Below are 20,258 nucleotides of genomic sequence, written 5' to 3'. Positions count from 1 at the left end.
GGTAGAGTATTGTCTTTAAAGCATCAGTATCAGAAGAACTCCCTCAGACACAGAGTAACAGAATGTAGCAGCTGCAATTAATTGTGGTTTCTTTCCAGCAACAGCCTCTTTCCTCTGCACTCTCCATAGACTTCTATGTACAAAGTAATTCAGTCTCATAAGTAAAGAAGGAAACCTATTTCTTTAATAAGATATATTACAAAGTTTCTTATTTTCACATGTACTATTCATTTATAAAAAAGGAAAAGGAAATAGTAGTTTTCTGAGCTATCCTTTAAATACAGCTTCACAAGACTTGTATATGGTTTGATAGAGGCAGAGCTGGTGGAACACTGTCTTCCAGACATAAATTCAGAATGAGGATAGATGTCTGGGCCTAGCTATGTAAGAGAGGGTCATTCCTGTCGGAGGCCAATATCCAGTCATTGAGTATCACGCTGTTGACTATAGTGGTTTCCAGTAATAGTGTTGCTCCAACACATCTCCCATTCACCTGTCCCTTACTGAGTGAAAGGAGAGATGGTCTTGGTCTCTCTATTCTCTTGTATGGGATTTCCAATTGAGTGGATTGGACAGTGTCAACCTGTATAAGCAAACCTCACCCCCAATGGTAACTCCCAGTTAATTTATTAATACATTTACAGGAAGAATAACAGAGGAACTACATAACGCAAAGTGCTTATTTACTTAGGCTTTGAAATTCTATTAAAATATAAGCAGCTGTAGATTACTGAGGGGACACAGACAAACGACTCCCATATGACAAATAATTAAAGCCAGTGTAGGAAGAGAGGATATGCATGAGGATGATGAAGGGATGAGGCGATATCATTACATGTATTGATTTAATTTTACATGCAGCATCATTTTCAGGAACTGATGGTGAGTCATCCTGGGCCCTTACACATGACCAATAAACTATGATTCCATGTGGCTTGAGATTGTCTTACAATGAGCTTGCTGCTATCATGAGCTCGCAAACCAGTTAATAATTAAGCAGCCTCCAGAGAGCCAATTGTAATTACATTACACCGTCTACTGCAGAAAGAAGAGGCTTCGTGGTAGGTTTAACATGGACGTTTCCTAATCTCCACAAGTCATATAAGGGGGGCTCACACGATTTAGGATCCCCACTAAAAAATTAGCAAGTCCTAGTTCTTGTTAATTGACCTCCCCTTATTCTTATTTGACATCTGACCTGGAATGACATTAGGGGTGTGCAAGATTGGGCAGTCAAATACTGCGCATCAGCTGTCCATGCTGAAGGTGGCACCACTGATGATTGGAACCCAAAGGTAATGACTACACCAATCTTAAATAGTTACTAACATGTCAACAAACTTAGCATTTCAGTGCTCCCTCCTCCCCCTGCTAAACTATTTTGACATTAAAAAAATATATATATGTATATATATGTCTATACATGTCTATGGTGAGGCGAGGTGAAGGAGTTAGCAGGAAATATAGGAGATAACAGAAATAAGATGCTGAACAGAAGCTTTCTATCACAACCAAAGTACTTTACTAATATCAATGCAGATCACTATTTACACAAAAATTGAGCTGTTTGGCATTAACTCAACTTGTCGTGTTTGGAGGAAGAGAAATGCTGCCTATGACCCAAAGAACAATGTCCCCGCTGTCAAGCATGGAGGTGGAAATATTATGTTTTGGAGGTGATTCTTTGTTAAGGGCACAGGACTACTTCACTGCATCAATGGGAGAATAGATGAAGCCATGTACTGTAACATCCTGAGTGACAACCTGCTTCCTTCACCAGGACATTAAAAATGGGTCGTGGCTGGGTCTTCCAGCAGGACAGGCATCTGCACCCGGGCCCACTGACTCTGTGGGGCCCACCCCGGGGCTGCCATTAATACTTTACTTTTAACTAGATCAGTGTCTGCAGACACCAATCTACTTAAAACCCCTTCTTGTCTTGTAAGACATATTACACTTATGTAATATGTATTTGTATACATGGTACATACAAGGTGCGAACTGTATACATACAGTACAGACCAAAAGTTTGGCCACACCTTCTCATTCAAAGAGTTTTCTAGATTTTCATGACTATTAAAATTGTAGATTCACACTGAAGGCATCAAAACTATGAATTAACACATGTGGAATTATATACTTAACAAAAAAGTGTGAATCAACTGAAAATATGTCTTATATTCTAGGTTCTTCCAACTAGCCACCTTTTGCTTTAATTCCTGCTTTCCACACTCTTGGCATTCACTTGATGAGCTTCAAGAGGTAGTCACCTGAAATGGTTTTCACTTCACAGGTGTGCTCTGTCAGGTTTAATAAGTGGGATTTCTTGCCTTTTATTATTATTATTATTATTATTATTATTATTTATTTATATAGCACCATTAATTCCATGGTGCTTTACATTTGGGGGTTACATACAATACACAAAATATACAGGTAGATATAATACTAACAATGACGGACTGGCACAGTGGGGTAGAGGGCCCTGCCCACGAGGGCTTACAAACTAGTCAGTTAACATGTTATGTTACATTCCCTTTAATTCAATGGCATGTAACATGTAAAATGTGAAGTTGAAGATAAAGGGGTACACACACTGCATATAGAAATACATATTTATAGAGAAAGAAAGAAAGAAAGAAAGAAAGAAAGAAAGAAAGAAAGAAAGAAAGAAAGAAAGAAAGAGAAAGACATGCCTATTTAGTGTGTGCTTGTCTCTATACAGTACAGTATGTGTAAATTATGTGTACTTTACAAATACATATATGGATATAAAAAAAAATATTATAGTCCTCCAAAACACTTGCACAAGAAAACCTGCAAGTGTGTCTGGTCCTGAAGTGGTTAAAAAGTAATCATTGTTTACTTCCTGCACTGATTGGTCACTCCCAACTCACTGATAAAATCAATTTTAAATCAGGCAGAAGTCAGAGAATCAGTTTACTGAGAGATCAGGTCATAGCTGCTGCCGATATAAGTCTAGGGAGCAAGTAGTAGGAGGAAGAAAAAGGAGCAACTGTAGAGAAGGAAAGAGGCAGAGACACAAAACTCTGCAGCATCTAGTAAGTATTTTATCTCACCATGGTGCTAGATTTACAATGCTAACTCTTCTCCATGGATTATGTATGGCAACTTCATTCAAGTGAATGTGGCTGAGTTGCACTACTGGATGTAGCCCATCTTGGACTGTAAAAGGACTGTCATATGCATCTTCTATGATAGTATATTGCTACATAAAAATAGTCTATAAAGGCATTATAAATCTTGTAAAGCTTATTTCTGGGAACAATAATCGGTAGAATATCTAATCACTCCGTTCTGATAAATTAATCTTGGGTCATATCAATACCAGATGATAACATAGAAATAAAGTGCAAACAGATTGCAGGATCCTGGTGTTAGGAATTGTGCACATCAGGTACAAGAGCGTCGTAAAATATCAGTCCAGATCTGTTATTACTGCTCGTGTGACTTGTAAAGGCAAGAGGCAGCATTTCAGCCAAACATCTGGGGAAGGGTGTGGACTGATACTTAAGCTCTTAATGCCATAAACATTTCATAAATGATTAAGAACAGACATACAGAGGCACAGGATAATCACATACGTGATAATGGTGGCTGTGATTTAGGGAAGGGTGCTCTTTTTACATCCCCCCCCCCCATTGATAATGATAAACACAAATATTATAGGCTAAGCACCAGTTAAGTAGAAGCAGCGCCTTACTCTGCCGGTTACCAACTCATGTTAGGAAATTATTGTTATTACCATAGACGTCAAAACTGGAAAAACATTAGAGGATATGGCAGTGGATGTTCTCTAAAACTGTAGCTGGAGAGGAACGGAAATGCTTAGTGCGAAACTGTAAGAATTTCACAAGTTGTGGAACTTTATAAATACAATGAATTAGTGATCTAGTACTTATCCGGGGTTAACGCTAGAGATGGGCAAACTGGTTTGTAACAAGATGGGTCCCGTATGAGTTTTCCAAAGATTTCGGGTTGGGCTGGACCCAAGATTTTTGAGGTTTGCCCCCCTTGAATCTTTCATTTTAATCTGAAGTGTTTTCAGAACCTGGCGTATGACAAGTGGAGGCCCAGACAAGGTACAGTAAAATAATAAGTTCAGATACTCACCTTCCCACCCCTCTTGGGCTCCCTGGTGCATATGCATCTTCAGGCCTCTCCCACCCTCTTCTGTGACATCAAAGGCCCTGTGAATCAATGAGATCCCCTCATTAAGATTGGCTTAGCTGAGGATGCATGTGTTTGGAAAGACGGAAAGTGACAAAGAGATAGGCTATCACTCATTTGACTAACAGCTATATAATATGTATGGCCAGCTATGCATTCATTGTTAAAGGCAGAAATGTAGAGGGGGTGCACCAATAGCAGTTGCTACTGGGCCCTGGACTCTGAGGGGGGCCCAAGGGTCCCTCTACCACATAAGATATACCACAATTCTACATTTACTGCACTTTTCAATACAGTTGGGGCTTTGGGATTACAATATATCCATACCAAATAAACTCTAAAAGGGCACTATTTTGGCACACATTTGGTTACTGATAGCCCATGGGTACATTCAGATATTTCTACTGAACAGCTATGACAAATGTGTCAACCTTGCTCTCAATACATTGGGTGAGTTCCACTAAGCTATTTGTCTGCCTTGAATTGTTGGGGGAAAAAAAAGTGGTGTACAAGCATGCCATGCACCATATGTATTATGTTTAGGTGCTTTTTGCACATTGTAGTGTAGGAGGGAATAGAGTGAGTTAGTAGTAAGAGAGCCAAAATATGCCAACGTCTGGTGTAAACTTCAATTTAAGTAAGCCAGCCTATAGGTAATGTTAGACAAAATAGTCACTTGTTCGGATCCTCTCCAATTCTTTTATAAAAATCATTAACATGTGAGGAGAATTGCTGTTGCGAGGACAACCTGCTTGGATTACATTGTAAGTACTCCAAATGGGCAAGACTGAAGGTGACTTGGAATTGCCTAACCCATGGTACTTACCACCACAACTGAAGCATATACTGTGCTGAGAGGGTGAGGGTGGTAGATATCAGAGGCCGTTACTTCAATATCATCTTGGGACAACCAATATGAAACCTTGGAAGCTCATAAATTCCGGACTACTATCCGACATGTTCTTACTTTCTATTTACGCCACAGGTTGTGGGGGAAGATCTGGAACCTTCAGGACATTGAAGGTCTAACCTAATTATTTTTTTTAGATGCCCCTTAGTTGTCTAACTTCTACTTTTTGGGGGCTTTGAGGGGTTGAAATCAATGGGATTGCTTCTAGATGTGCCAATAAAACATCTAAATTTTAAGTGTCAAAGGGTAAGGACACATATACTGATAGTAAAAGGTGAACAGTGGTATAGTACAAATATTTTTTTCAATTTACTTCAGTGTGTTCTCTAACCCTTAGACTGTCTGGTCTTACGCTAGGTTCACACCTCTGTTCAGGTTTCTGTTCACAAAAAACAGAAACCCAATCCTCTTAAAAAGCGGTTACCCACAGTAGAGTATAGAGTGCTTGCAGAACTTTTCTCTTGGCATTTTCAAGCAGATGCGGGGACGGAGTCCCGGAACAGAATCGTATTGGAAAATATTATTAACTGACCCATTATTATGAGATTTTACGAGGTGGCTGTCACTTCTGTTGAACAGCTCAGAAGTGAGGAGGAAAGGATTCCAATATAGGTTGTTGTTTTTTTTTATTGTTGCTTTATCATATTATTTTCATTATATATATTATATATATATTTTTATATACTAGCCTCTGCCCACGACTTCATCTGTGTGTTGTTGGCATCAATGATCCGCCTATATTCAGCAAATTGCTGCCGCTGATGGTTTGCCATCTCAGCAGCTCACTGGACCACCATATAATGAGTGTGTTGTTGGTGTTGATGATCTGCCTGCTGCGGCGTTTTGGCTGCTCTAAGAGCCTCTTGACGCCTAGCTTGTTCAATCCCCCTGAGCTCCGCTTGAGGAGAAGTCTGTGACTTCTGGCTACCTTCATAACTCTCGTTATTTTAGAATTTTGGGACAAATTAGATTTTCTTTTTCCAGCATGTTTAAAATTGGCAAACTGTCAATTTGGATTAAAGGGGTTTTCCCATGTCAGTGTCTCAGCACTGCAGCAGATCAGATAATATGCAGATGCTTGTTCAGAATGAACTCAGTGTTAGCTGTTTACATAGAGAGATAACAGACCTGGCTTTATCAGCCTGCTGCCAAGAGCAGTTTAACATAGCATATGAACATAAATTCATAACAGTCGTGAAGCCATGTCATTTACTGGGATAAAAAGCTACATATTTGTTAATCGAGGTTACAATCTATCTGTCTTCCATATTTCATTCAAATCCGTTCAGCTGTTTTTGCGTGATTGAGTAACAAACATACAAACCTTCACATTTATAATATTTGTAGGATTATTATGACTACCGTATTTTCCGGACTATAAGGCGCACATAAAAACCTACGATTTCCTCAGAAATCGTAAGTGCGGCTTATAGTCCGGTGCGGCTTATATATGGATGGAAGCGGCGGCAAAGACTGCGTGCCGCTTCCATACATACATAAAAGGCACCGTAAGGGTGCATGCACACTACCGAACGCCGGCGTGTATCACAGCCGTACACACCGGCGTTATAGCAGGGCTGCCGGACACTTCCTATTCATTTCTATGGCAGCAGGCATGCGAGCGCTCCCCATAGAAATGAATGAACAGACACTTCCCATTCATTTCTATGGGAGCTGGCATGCGAGCGCTCCCTATAGAAATGAATGGAAAAAAGCAGTCCATTCATTTCTATGGGGAGCGCTCGCATGCCTGCTCCCATAGAAATGAATAGGAAGTGTCCGGCAGCCCTGCTGTCACGCCGGCCTGAAACAGAATGTGAAACTTACCCAGCGGTGCAGGGCGGGCGGGCGGGCATTCAGGCCTCCTCTGTCTCCGATGTTCCGTCCTTCTCCTCCGGCGCTCGCTGATAATGGCCGGGGCGCATTCGCAATATCATAATGCTTCTACTGCGCATGTGCCCTGGCCATTATCAGCTTGCGAGCGCCGGAGGAGGACGGAACATCGGAGGAAGAGGAGGCCTGAATGCCCGCCCACCCTACACCGCTCGGTAAGTTTCACATTCTGTTTCAGGCTTTTATTTTAAAACGGGGGGGGGGGGGGGTAGTTTAATCTAACGTTTACGGTTGGGCTCTATCAGCATGATTTTGCTGATAGAGCCCCTCCTCGCCTGCCGAGCGCTTCCAATAGAAGCGGCTGGCACGCGGGGGGTTAAGCGGCCGCTGGCAAAGTCTGCCTGCCGCCGCTTTCAATAAGATATACTGCGCACCGGACTGCGGCTTATAGTCCGGTGCGCCTTATATATGAACCGAGACGGACTATAAGGCGCTCATGGGCAATGCGGCTTATAGTCCAGTGCGCCTTATAGTCCGTAAAATACGGTATATCCAAGCATGAACATAATTTCCCATGGAATAATGATTGTCGTACCTATAAGGAATTCCATTATCCTGGAAATATTTCTATATTATCTAACATCATATTTGTGATGTTTATTTCGGAAATAAATCCAAGCTGATAAATTAGAAATTCTTGAAATGCAATTCAGAGAAGACCCCTATACAGTTCGGGTGAGCTCATCTGGATGCCTTTCCCCTATATGATGGTAGTACTGATAACAACGGCCTTCCCAAACCTTCTCAGTAACTGTTATGGCACATCAGCCCCCATCTTACCCTCAGTCCTCGCTTACATTCTGGGGAATGTTATGTCTATCAGGTATGTACTATTATTTATATTATCCATGTCATTTCTCTCTCTCTGTAACCATCTTACGTGGTAATGGCGCTTCACGTACCTATAATGTCATGGAGTCCAGGCACATATCTTTTATAATGTTGACCACACAACTCCTTACACAAGAACATTATCTAGTTGCCTCTACATTGTAGTTTTGGGGGAAGGATTTTTTTCATGTAAGCCTAAAAATACTTTCCGAAACAAAGTCAAATTAATGTGCCCTTTGTGGTCTGGCAGGAAACTGGTTAAATGATACAAGCTGTGAAATAAAATTGTGTTTTCCAGCAAGTAACTATGTCTACCTACAGAATGTTTCCTTCTTTCTGGATGACATATCATGCAAAATTTCATGTTCGATAATAGTAAGTAATGAAATACCATAATTTTTTAAATGTAGATTGTGAGCCCCCATATAGGGACCACAATGCACATTTCTTTTCCTATCAGTATGTCTTTGTAGAATGGGAGGAAATCCACACAAACACAGGGAGAACATACAAACTCCTTGCAGATGTTGTTCCTAGCAGGATTCGAACCCAGGACTCCAGCACTGCAAGGCTAACCACTGAGCCACCGTGTTGCCCCAAAATGCTATAGTTTTTCTATAAAGGCCTCAGATATATGGACCCCTACATTCTGTAATGTTAGTAGACATGAAATAAGGATTGGAGGAGAGCAGACTCAGGTGTATGAACCAAATCATGGTCCGCCAGCTACAATAGGGCCAAGCCTGACCACGGTTTTAAAGGAGTTGGGCACTTCTTAATGAAATCTCAGAATTGGTGTAAACTGATGTGTCAAAGGAGTTGTCCAGCTCTATACTGATGACCAGGGACGTAACTTGATGGAGTGCAGAGGGTGCAAGCACACCGGGGTCCAGGAACCTTAGGCGGCCTATAAGCACTGACATCAGTATTGAGATTGTAGCTTCTATCTGGCCCATAAACCAAGGAGTCCCCTTATCACCCTAACCATCACTATCAAGAATTCGCTGTAGGGATGAGGTAGGGGCCCCAGACAAAAGATTGCACCGGGGCCCACAAGACTTTAGTTTACCCCACAGCTGCTGACCTATCCACAAGATAGGCCAGAGTTATCAGATTGTGATCTGTGGAGCCCTTGCTCACATCAGCTGGTCCTTCAGCTACAGGATGCCAGAAGTTATAGTAGTGGCAGGAGAGCCCGTGCAGATGCTCCTACTACAAGAAGCAGCTGCAGCCCTACCCACTGTATAGTGGTCATACACGTGCTCCCTGTCCACTGCTGTATCTCTAGTGTCTGTATCCGTGTTGTCCCTCAAATGTTAGGGCTAGATTTATCAAGACTGGTGGTTTCCACACCAGTCTTGATAAACACTGCTCCTGCAAAGGATGTACCTGATATATATCAAAGTCATAAATCCGGTGTATCCTTTAGCAGGGCTCACACTACCGCTGTGCCATCTGTCTGCCCGAGGATCCGGATGACGGACAACCGGACCACTACAACAGCAGCTACAGATGGAAACCAGCTGACTTAATTGACTATAATGGTGTTCGCCAGATGTCCGTCATTTTAAAACTGAAAGCGTAGCATTGGCGAAAACAATCATAGTGGATTTCAGGATTTTATTACATATATATATATATATATATATATATATATATATATGTTCCTCAATCAGGCTAAAACCGCTCAACCGATTTGCGTGAAATTTTCCACAAACATAGTACATAGGCAGGATTGAAAGATAGGCTACTTTTTCTCACAATCACGGACATACGTTCTTGCCAGGAGCCGCAGAAAACCAGAACTCATAGCAGCAGGTCTGCAATCTCACACACTTCTTAGCATAGCAAGCTACAAACTCCCTCTTGCCACCTCTGGGCTAGCCCCTAACCCCAGGCAATAACATTTACATATACTTTCACACTTCCCCGCTCACATTAAGGTTGCTCCAGTGGCCTACCTCTTCCACGCTCCGGACCCGGCATCTTTGTCGAACACCAGCGCAATCGGGATTCGCGACACCACCTGGCCACTCACAGCAACTACACTGTATTTGCAGGAGTGTGCGCACATTGCTGGCGTACACAACTTCTTCCGGGACGCCACCACTTTGCGCACTTAACTTATTGGTCTTGCGCTTTCCCAACCCTCCAGCTTAGCTCTGCTGAGTACACCGTGTCATTCGGCAGCAGGACAGTGCATGTGTCGGCAGGGTAGTTAGGGTATTTTGTGGAGGGGGCCCTGCTAAAGAGGGGGGGCAGGGGGTGCCCGACAGGTGGGGGAGAGGCGTGGAGAGGGTGGGGGCGCAGGGGGTGCCGCGGGGGTGTGGCCGGGGCCATGGGAGAGAGAAGGGGGCAGGGAGGGGCATGAACGCGGGGGACGATGGTGGCTGCGGGGAGCCAGGTGCAGCCGGTAGGTAAAGAGCCCACGGGGACAGGCGAGGAGCAAATGGGACAGGGGTGTGCAGGAGTGGATGTGGCGGATCATAACCAACGGCAAATGCCTAAATATCAGCGGCTCAGCGCCAACTCCAGGCAGATGCTAATATACATATATATATATATATATATATATATATATATATATACACACTATATATTTTGCTGCCAGAATTTTGATTTCAACAGCTCACCCAGATTGTGAAGTTGTTTTTAAGCTATATTTCTCTCCTCACTTCAGCTGCAAGCCATTAACTAAATGCAGCGATTTTATCCCGTTTCCAACGTTCTTGACAACTACTTTCATCACTTGCTGTAGGATCCTCATATTCACATCCAAATGGTAAGAAAGAGTTATTATAAGCCTGACTGTTCTTATTTTGTATGCAGTCCACGATGAGACATCTGCACTCGGTGCCTCGCCCTGCCACAGAAGTAAACGTGAAACTTGTAATCTGGGATTTGGGTATATGAGGGAAGTGCTGACCGGCAGAAGCCAAAATTTAAGATTATAAACAGCCCGTAGATAATAACACCAAAAAAAGTATAAAATACAACAATACGTTCTGAATGTAATTTGCTTTACTGTATATAATAGAAACACATGCAGATAACACACATATAGAAATTATATTGTCAACATTTGTTGCATTTTATGTGGTTGAACGTTACATTGTAACAATAAAGAACCTTGAAACTCCAACCCACTTGTCATTTCTGTGTCCTCATGTGTCCTGTGTACGTTACAGTGTAAGCATAACCTTAGGCCATGCAGTACAATAGACTTTATGTGGATGTTTGTACAAGAGTGAATTGCTGTAGTATATTTAGTCTAGTCAACGTTTACTACACAATTACACATAGTATATAAAAAATTTGCATTAAATACACTTAGCACAATTTTATACTTTTGCAATTTAGAGTAGAGTAGAGTAAAGAGAAGGTGAATTATTGAATATAAGAAGTGGCCATATAGGTGATGTCGTAGGTAGAGATGATTCCAATAGTACTTGAAACACAGTTTTGAATACCTCGCTCCCATAGGAATGAATGAGAGCGGACGAGCAGTAAGGGGTTAAGCGCGGGCTGCGCGCCGCCCGCTTCCATTCATTCCTATGGAGCGAGGTATTCGAAACTATAGTTTTGAATACTATTCGCTCATTTCTAGTTGTAGACTTTGTCCACGGCCCCCTGACCCCCTGCACAACCCATCTCCTGCACACACCCTGGCACACCGTCCTCAATGCACTTGGCCTCTTTTCCCGCAGGCGCTCCCGCACCCATGTGTCTTCCTCGCCGTAGCGCACTTTCTGCCGCCAGTCCTGCCCGTGCGCCCCACCGCCCCTCTCCGCGGCTCGTGACAATGGCCCCTGCCGGTTAAAGACATGCAAAGCACCCCCCGCTGCACCCCTACCACAGTTCCCTGCGGGCCCACCCCTGAACACCTGGCCCCCCGTTCCCTGCTGGACCTCCAACATCCCTTTACTCCTAATCCCCCCCCCACCAACAACCCTCTTCATCCCCAGACCCCCAACATCCCTCCCTCCCACCACCAACCCTCTTCATCCTCAGACCCCCAACATGGGGATTCATCCCTCTATCCCCACGCACTGTGAAAGCCCCTAACCCCCGCAGCCGGCAACCCCTACCTGGAGCCACTGTAGTCACTGAAGAAGTGGTGCGGAGGTATGTGTCCATTCTCCCACGGGTGTTCGTCCAGACGGTGGCGATTCAGGTTCCAGGGCCTGATAGTGACTGTTACCTCTGTACCAGCTATAGCTACACCCCTGCATATACATGGATCTATTCTAAGTGTGTGATTATTTTTGTCTTCTTTACACACTGTGGTGTCACAGTACAGGGATGATGCATTCAGTGATGTCACAGTACCAGGATAATATACACAGTGATGTCACAGAACCATGATAACACACAAAGTAGTAATGCCGTAGTACAGGAATAACAGTGCACAGTGATGTTATACTACAGGGATAATGTACATGGTGATGTCAAAGTAGAGAGATAAATACAGTAACATTACAGTACAGGGATAATATACACAGTGATGTCACAGTACAGGAATAATATACACAGTGACATCACAGTACAGGGATAATGTACACAGTGATATCACAGAACAGGATAATACACAATGATGTCACAGTATAGGAATAATATACACAATGATGTCACAGTACAGGGATAATACACACAGTGATGTCACAGTATAGTGATAATACACAGTTATGTCACAGTACACGAATAATATACACAGTGATGTCACAGTACAGGAATAATATACACAATGATGTCACAGTACAGGGATAATACACACAGTGATGTCACAGTACAGAGATAATACACACAGTGATGTCACAATACAGGGATAATAAATACAGTGACATCACAGTACAGGGATAATACACACAGTGATGTCACAATACAGGGATAATAAATACAGTGACATCACAGTACAGGGATAATATGCACAGTGATATCACAAGGATAATACACACTAAGATATCATAGTCCAAGGATAAGGTACAATGTGACATCACAGCATATGTAGAATGTAATTATGATGATGTCCCATGGAGTCGCCCTAGTTGTTGGGGCCCATAGCTGCTTCTACATTCTCTACCCTTCTATTTACACCCATGTGGGCCCTCAAAGTCAGTTCCTCTGCTGACCCTAAGTCAACCCAGTGCGGGCTCTTGAATAGTGCTATAATATGTTATATCCGCCTCTGCCCATAACTGAAAAATAATTGTCTACATGTACTATTAGCATTATTATTATTGTCCATGTTGGCAATCACTATAGCAATCTAATAATAAAAGTTTCCATAAAAAATGTCTTGTTTTTGCTGAGATCGCATTAATAGAACAATCTCAATGAATATTTATTCGCTGCACATTTAGTCAGCAATGGCCTTTTCTCCTACACAAATAACCTGTGTTTTCCATTTCGCTCCGTTTTTTTGTATAGTAAGGTTTATAATGGAACATTTTGCTGCCCACAACAAGCAGATGAAGGACAAGCTGTGTGCCCGGCACATTTGGGACAATCCTGTTAAACTCAGATGTCTTGGCACTGCTACAATGTTCCCTTCACACATTCCAGTGGCTTCTAGTGAAATAGAGAAGGATAAAGGCACAGTTCTCCCTAGCATGACCTATTCCAAAAAGTCAGAGCATATTATTCCACTTAAAAGAGCACTAGACATTACCCTTATTGAGCGTTTGCTGAGCTCTTTGGTGATCCGGCCATTTTATTCTCTGTGCGTTCTCCGTGTCTTGCTGAATATCTTTCAGGCAACTTTAGGAAGAAGAATTCAATGAAATAGAAGAAGAAAGCCAATCTTATTCCCTAACATGCGCTATAGTCAGTCCAAATCATTGTTCTCATCTTTCTCCGGTTTGTCGGTGGTCTCGGCATGTCCCTGTTCTTCCTCATGAGGGTCAAGGTATCTGGCAGCTGGTGAGGAAAGGTCAAGCTCCTAATCCAGGAGGAGGGTCCATGCTCTAATGGTAATGGCGCCAAAGAGGCGTTGAGCATCGTGATAGCATAGGGGAAAGGAGTTTTTGTCACAGAACCTTTTTGGCGTGGAAGGGAAGGTGGAAAAGAATGGAGAAAGAAATCTAATGTTTCTCATGAAGATCTTCATGTGAACTATAAGGGTGTATAGGCAACATAGAGTAGCCTAGACGGAGAATTACTTGGCGTGAGTTCACATTCCACTTCGTAATCACATAGGCCACTGTCGATTTTGGGTAATTCAGTTTGCTTGCTATGTCCCTTAAAAATCGACCATTTCTGTGGTACCCAATTTTCTTTCTTGAAATCGGACAACTCTGCACTTTGCGGCATTTTGCATGCGACAAACGCCAATGCACTATTGCCAATGCTGCTTCTCATTTAACGGCAGAAGGCGTGACGTATATCACGACTGCAGATATCTTCATTTGAATGGGTGTCCAAATACTTATTGGTAGACAATGTATTTCTGCTCCGTGCCATCATTCTGTTGCAATACCGTTTTTTCCCAGTATGAAAATGAGCCTCCAGACAGCACAGGGGGCATCCCCCCTGTGCTCGAACAGCACAAGGGTCGTCCCTGTGCTGCTTGAAGACTCTCCAGCAACGCCTCCATCTTCTACAGTCATGCGTCTCTCCCGTATCCTCTGTGTAGTCTCCCTCTGTGCTCAGAATCTAAATTCTACGCATGCGCAGTCAGCTCTGCCATTGAGCTTTGGGCAGAGCTGACTGTGCATGTCTTTCAGCCATTTTACTGTACCCTCTTACACGAGTGCACTGTGCCTGACTGAACAGACATGCACAGTCGGCTCTGCCCCAAGTCCGATGGCAGAGCCAGCTGCGCATGCGCAGGATTTAGATTCCAACTGTAGGCTCGCTGGAAGAAGACTACATGAAGGATTCAGCGGAGAAGTGTGGCTGTATAAGATGGAGGCATCACTGGAGAGTCTTCAAGCAGCACAGAGGACACCTCTGTGTCTGGAGACTCATCTGCATACCAGGAAAAAATGGTATTTCAACAGAAATATAAAGGTAGGGGGATGGATAGCTTTTCTTAAGACTATTCCGATGTGATACTATCTGAAAAAGGGATTCTACTGATAGAACCCCTTTAAAGATATTAGATCCTGACTGTGCTAGTAGCTTGAATAAGCGCAGTTTTCTTGGATGAAGTGGAGTGCATCCCCTACAATGACGGAAGTATGCTGTTTATCACTGTGGTCTGCAATCTTACACACTACACCTAACTACAACTGTTTTTGTCAACTTATCATCTGTCACCTGTTGTACCACTGAAGGATTACATATTTTGCTCTGCCATCATCTACCCCAGTAAAGCGGACTTCAGTGAAGAATGAAGTGTTTGTGTCCTTCAGCGTGTGGGTGGCAGCTCAGGAGCAGATAGGTGGTGCCCATAGCACACTGGCCGCAGAGGACTGCCACCGTCCTGGTGTTGATGAATAGTCGCCAATACCTGAATACATAGACGCAATAGTCTAGAGATGTTCATTGAGGTCTTTGGCAGTTCCTACTAGGTCCGCTCTGTGACCTGTGCAGGGTCAGTGTGCAGAGAGGGGAGTAGATAAGCTAGTGTTATCTATATATAGGTGATATCTGTCATTGTAATCCTTTCTTTGCTGATAACGAGGTGATTGTTACAAACAGATCTACAGAACAGGAAGTGTCTGCGTATTATTATCCCTTACGGGATTCAGCCATTTTTAATTTTTGTGTTTTTGTTTTTCACTCCCTGCTTCCCAAAAACCATAACGTTTTCATTTCTGTTTACATAGCTGTATTAGGGCTTGCAAAACACACTGTACCTTTAAATGGTACCTTTTAATATTCTATACAAGATTAGAGGGAAAAATATTCTGAATGGGGTGGAAATTAAAAAAAAAATACAATTCTGTATGTTAAAAATGACATTTTAGCTTTATTCTCTGGGTCTGTGTAATCATAGTGATCATAGTGATCACGGCATAGTGATACCAGATTTATATAGTTTTTTAACTAATAATACCTTTACAAAAAATACTTCTAAACTTTGAAAAAAAATATTCCTTTGAGTTGCCATATTCTGACACCCATAACTTTTTATATTTCAGTGTACAGAGCTGTGTAAGGTATCTTTTTTTTTTTACAGAACTATATGTAGGTTTTATTAGGGATTGATCACTTTTTGTTGAATTTTAAAAAAAAAAAATTGCAAATCGACAAAAAAAAAATATGCTTCAGCCATTTTTTTTTATTTCTTTTTTATTTGTTTTTGAGGCCAGTGGGAAAACTGCAGGGTTCTAGTATTTTTTTTACTTTTTTTTTTTACATTTTTTAGTAATTGACATGGAAAATATTTAAAAAAAAATCACCAAATATTCTTGAAAACAATATTTAATATAATAACTGATTAACGAAATAGGTTATAGGTCTAATGACCCATTATCAGATTTTTGTTTTCTTATCTCCATGCACTACCATATACAATATCTTGATCCTAGCTGGTTCCACACCACCTGGTTGAAGAAAGAAGGATCCACTTTTAGGGTCCATTCACACGGAGTAAACACGCGCTCATTTTGGCAAAATACACGTGTAAAGAATACACGTGTAAAAATAAGACTCCCATTGACTTCAATGACATTTTACACGTGTATTTTGCCGAGTTTTTGACGTAAAAAAATGTCATTGAAGTCAATGGGAGTCTTAGGGCCCGTGCACACTGAGTTAACACGAGCACATTTCAGCATAATACACGTGTTGTAAAATCTTTGCCCATCCGGGCTTTGGCGTCATCATCCGGTCACATGCTGCAGCACAGGAGACGTGTTCTGAGATTTCTTCTTTTGGGTTTGTTTTGCATTGTCTGAGCACTGCCCTATTCCTTCATCTTGTTAATTGATTTCCCACCACACCCATCTCCTTCACCTTCATTTCTCTCTGCTCCTCTAATAGTTAACTTAGTCTTACCCTGTGATTGACAGCCTGCCTTCCTATCAGATCCAGGGCGGGTTCTTCCTCCCTATTTATTCTTGGCTCACATTCACATTGGTGCTTGCTATTGCCTTGTGCGTGCTGGCTTTTCTCGTGTTGTTTATTCTTGTATTCTGATTCTTGACCTCTGGCTTTCCCTTTTGACTACTCTTTTGGATTTAAATTTTGACACTGTATTGCTCGACTGTTACTGATTCCGGGCTAGCTGACCTCCCTTGTTGTTGTTTGTCTTGTCCGCATTTTGGGTATCACATATTTAGGAAGGGCTCGTCTTCAAGTTGTCACCTATTAGCTAGGCTAGGATCAGCAAGCAGGAGGGGACAGTGGGGGATTCCAGATCAGGGCTCACTGTCTCTTGTACCCCTTCCTCTAGGGTTCATTTATAGCACTGGGGAACTGCTGTCTGGCACTTCCCTAACATGTGTATAGAATACACGTGTTAAAATAACTCTCCCATTGACTTCAACGAAATCTTTTACACGTGTAAAAAATGCGTCAAAAAACGTGACGCATTTTTTGATGCGTTTTTTTACACGTGTAAAAGATTTCATTGAAGTCAATAGGAGAGTTATTTTAACACGTGTATTCTATACACATGTATTATGCTAAAATGCGCTCGCGTTAATTCAGTGTGCACGGGCCCTTATTTTTACACGTGTATTTTTTACACATGTATTTTTCCAAAATGAATGCACGTTTACTCCATGTGAATGGACCCTGAGGCTAAGGTCCCACGGGACATCCTGCAGCAAAAAAAGCACTGCTGTAAAAACCACAGCATCACAGTCCTTCCTGCAGTGCTTTAAACAGAAAGTCCGCAGTTTTCCTCTGTGGACTTTCTGTTACAATTATACCTATGGGGAAACCACTGTTTTTTCCATAGGTATAATTCACATACTACGATTTCCAAAACCGCACTGGGTATCCTTCTGTCACCCACCACCTGTACTGGGTCCAGGGGGCTCCCCAGGATAGAGCTGGCTCTACTAATCAGCCTGTCAAGTCTGTTTCTGTCCCTGGTTGATACACTGCTCCCCCAGCAGGCCACCCCATAGAAAATGGATGATGCTACTACAGATTGGAAAAAGGCCCTAAGAAGTGTCCCCTGGACTCCAAATACCCTCAGCCTTTTGAGCAGGTAGAGCCTGCTGTGACTCTTTCTGTGAGGAGCACACCCAGGTACTTATAGGTCTTGACTATCTCAATGCCCTCCCTCTGGATGTTCACTGGTTTTGGTGCATATCTCCACTTACTAAAGTCCTCCTCCATCTCCTTGGTCTTCCCAGCATTAATCATGAGGTGGTTCCGCTGGCACTAGTTCACAAAGTCCCGGTTTAAGTCTCTGTACTCTCTGCCGACTCTGTCTGTGCTGAGGCCTACTGTTGCAGAGTCATCGGAGTACTTCTGTAAGTAACAGCTAGATGAGTTGCACCTAAAGTCAGCAGTGTACAATGTGAAGAGAAATGGGGCAAGAACTGTACCTTGTGGTGTTCCCGTACTACAGACCACAGTGTCAGACACACATATATAGTTCTCAATTTGGAGTCCAACTTACATACCCGAGATTACTCTACCAACTGGTCATGAACCAAGCTGTTGGCTCCATATATTAAGAGTGGTGTGTATTAGGATTGATTTCCAGATTACTCTGGGGACATATTAGGAGCTAGTATACAGCAGAGGTCTCCAACTTTCACTATGACAAATCATCATTCACCATTCAATCTTAAGAGGTAAAACGCCTGTTGAAATTATTTTCCTATAATTAAAACTTATCATCTATTCACAGAATAGATGATAAGTGTCTGATCGATAGTGGGTCCTGCAGCATTGAGAAGGGTCCCACAGTATGATATGAATGGGGTCCCATTTACACCTGTTTGAATAGACCTGTGGTCGAACATGCTTACTTCTCTTCCATTCTATACCTTTGGGACTGTTGAAGATAGTCGGGCACTGTTCTTACCGATCTTTAGTGATCCCATAGACTTGGTCCTACTAGCACACAATACTATCAAAGGCTATCACCAAATTCAGGAGGCCCAGACTAGGGAACAATACTGTATAGCAACTAAAAGGGTTTTCATATAAAGTTTAAAGGGGTTGCCCAAGGTTTCAGGCAAAGTCAGGGACAGTCACTTTGGGTGTAAAGTAAAAAAAAAACCAAAACATACTAACCTATCTCTGGTACTCAATTGTCCTGTCTTGGTCCCCTTTCTCTCATGTCGGAACTCATAAAGTGGAAAAGCTCACATGACCACTGAGACCAATCACTGCACTCGCTGGAGAGGGACAAGTGGCATCACTCAAATACGTTACCAGTTCCTATCAGCAACCACTAAGTCCATTGAATGGTCATGGGAGTTCCATCACAACAAGTTCTGTAAAAGAAGAAAAGAGGAATGGCACAAGACAATGGAGGGGATAGATGAGAATGTATTTTTTTGTTTTACACCTACCATGGCCGTCCCTGAGTTTGCCCTAATTCTTGATCAACCCCTTTAACCCCTATCCACAGGCTAGGTGATAAATATCTGATCAGTGGAGGTTACAGCACCATCACTTGAAGAGTTATTATGTCTCCTGGACTGAATAGAGCACCGGTCAAGCATGCTTAGTGCTGCTCCACTGCTGGAGATGGCTGGACACTGTTGACAATGGGAGTTGAGCTATCTGATTCTGGCTCTGTGTACTGTGTAGCACGGGCATTGGAAGCAACTCATAACAGTTGATCCATGCAAGTATTGACTATTGCACGGATAAGCCATACAAAAAAATAAAGACTGCACAACCCCTTTAAGTGTGAAGACCTGTGGCCCATCATGGTGGTCAAAGAGATAAGTTGCAGTCAAAAATTTTAAAAAAGCGTTAATTTTTTCCAATTGTCAGCCATTTAAAGCAAATACCCACTGCTTACCAAACAATGCATTAAACTTACGTCGCCTACATCAGTCCAGTAATGGTGAATAGACAGAATTTTCTAGATCTCAATCTATAACAATGAGCGGCTACTGTATACAGCTGATACGTGGAATTATCTTTTCCCCACCAGGAAATCGCTTACAGATGCTTTGTTTGACTTGTCCGTTGCTGGGCATAGAATACAAAGCTCATGATCGATATGGTTCTAATTTATTACCGCAGGTAGGAAAATGGAGTCTGGGTGGCCAAGTACGGCTGGAAGTTCTGGAAGTAAAAACAGATAAAAAAAAAAACCTTTAAATTGTTAAAGAAAATAAAGATTGAAAATGAAGGGTCTTAGCGTAGTTAGCTGTACTCAGCAGCCACACACCCTCCCTTCCCCCATTTAAGTATGTGTTGAAGGCTCTGGTATTTTTCATTGAAATAAAGAGCAGCAATCCTTTATATTATACGATATACACAATTCTCAGCTGCCCATTAACACATCATAACTCATAACACTGCTTACAGCTTACATCTCCGTGCGCTTAACACTGGCATTTCT

The 20,258-nt window shown here is 42.4% G+C and overlaps 1 long non-coding RNA gene across 1 annotated transcript in view; it reads right to left on the bottom strand.

Annotated features, from left to right (window-relative positions):
* The window catches only part of LOC142208670 (uncharacterized), a 656,266-nt gene extending 646,512 nt beyond the window's left edge, over positions 1-9,754 (bottom strand). The window contains exon 1 of the long non-coding RNA XR_012716897.1: positions 9,660-9,754. This is a non-coding gene — a long non-coding RNA (uncharacterized LOC142208670). The remainder of the gene's footprint in view (positions 1-9,659) is intronic.
* Positions 9,755-20,258: the final 10,504 nt, after the last annotated feature.

Source organism: Leptodactylus fuscus, chromosome 6 (assembly GCF_031893055.1).
Source record: "Leptodactylus fuscus isolate aLepFus1 chromosome 6, aLepFus1.hap2, whole genome shotgun sequence".
Lineage (NCBI taxonomy): Eukaryota > Metazoa > Chordata > Amphibia > Anura > Leptodactylidae > Leptodactylus > Leptodactylus fuscus.
Note: the sequence above shows the minus strand (reverse complement) of the source record. Positions and strands in the feature narration are given on the sequence as shown.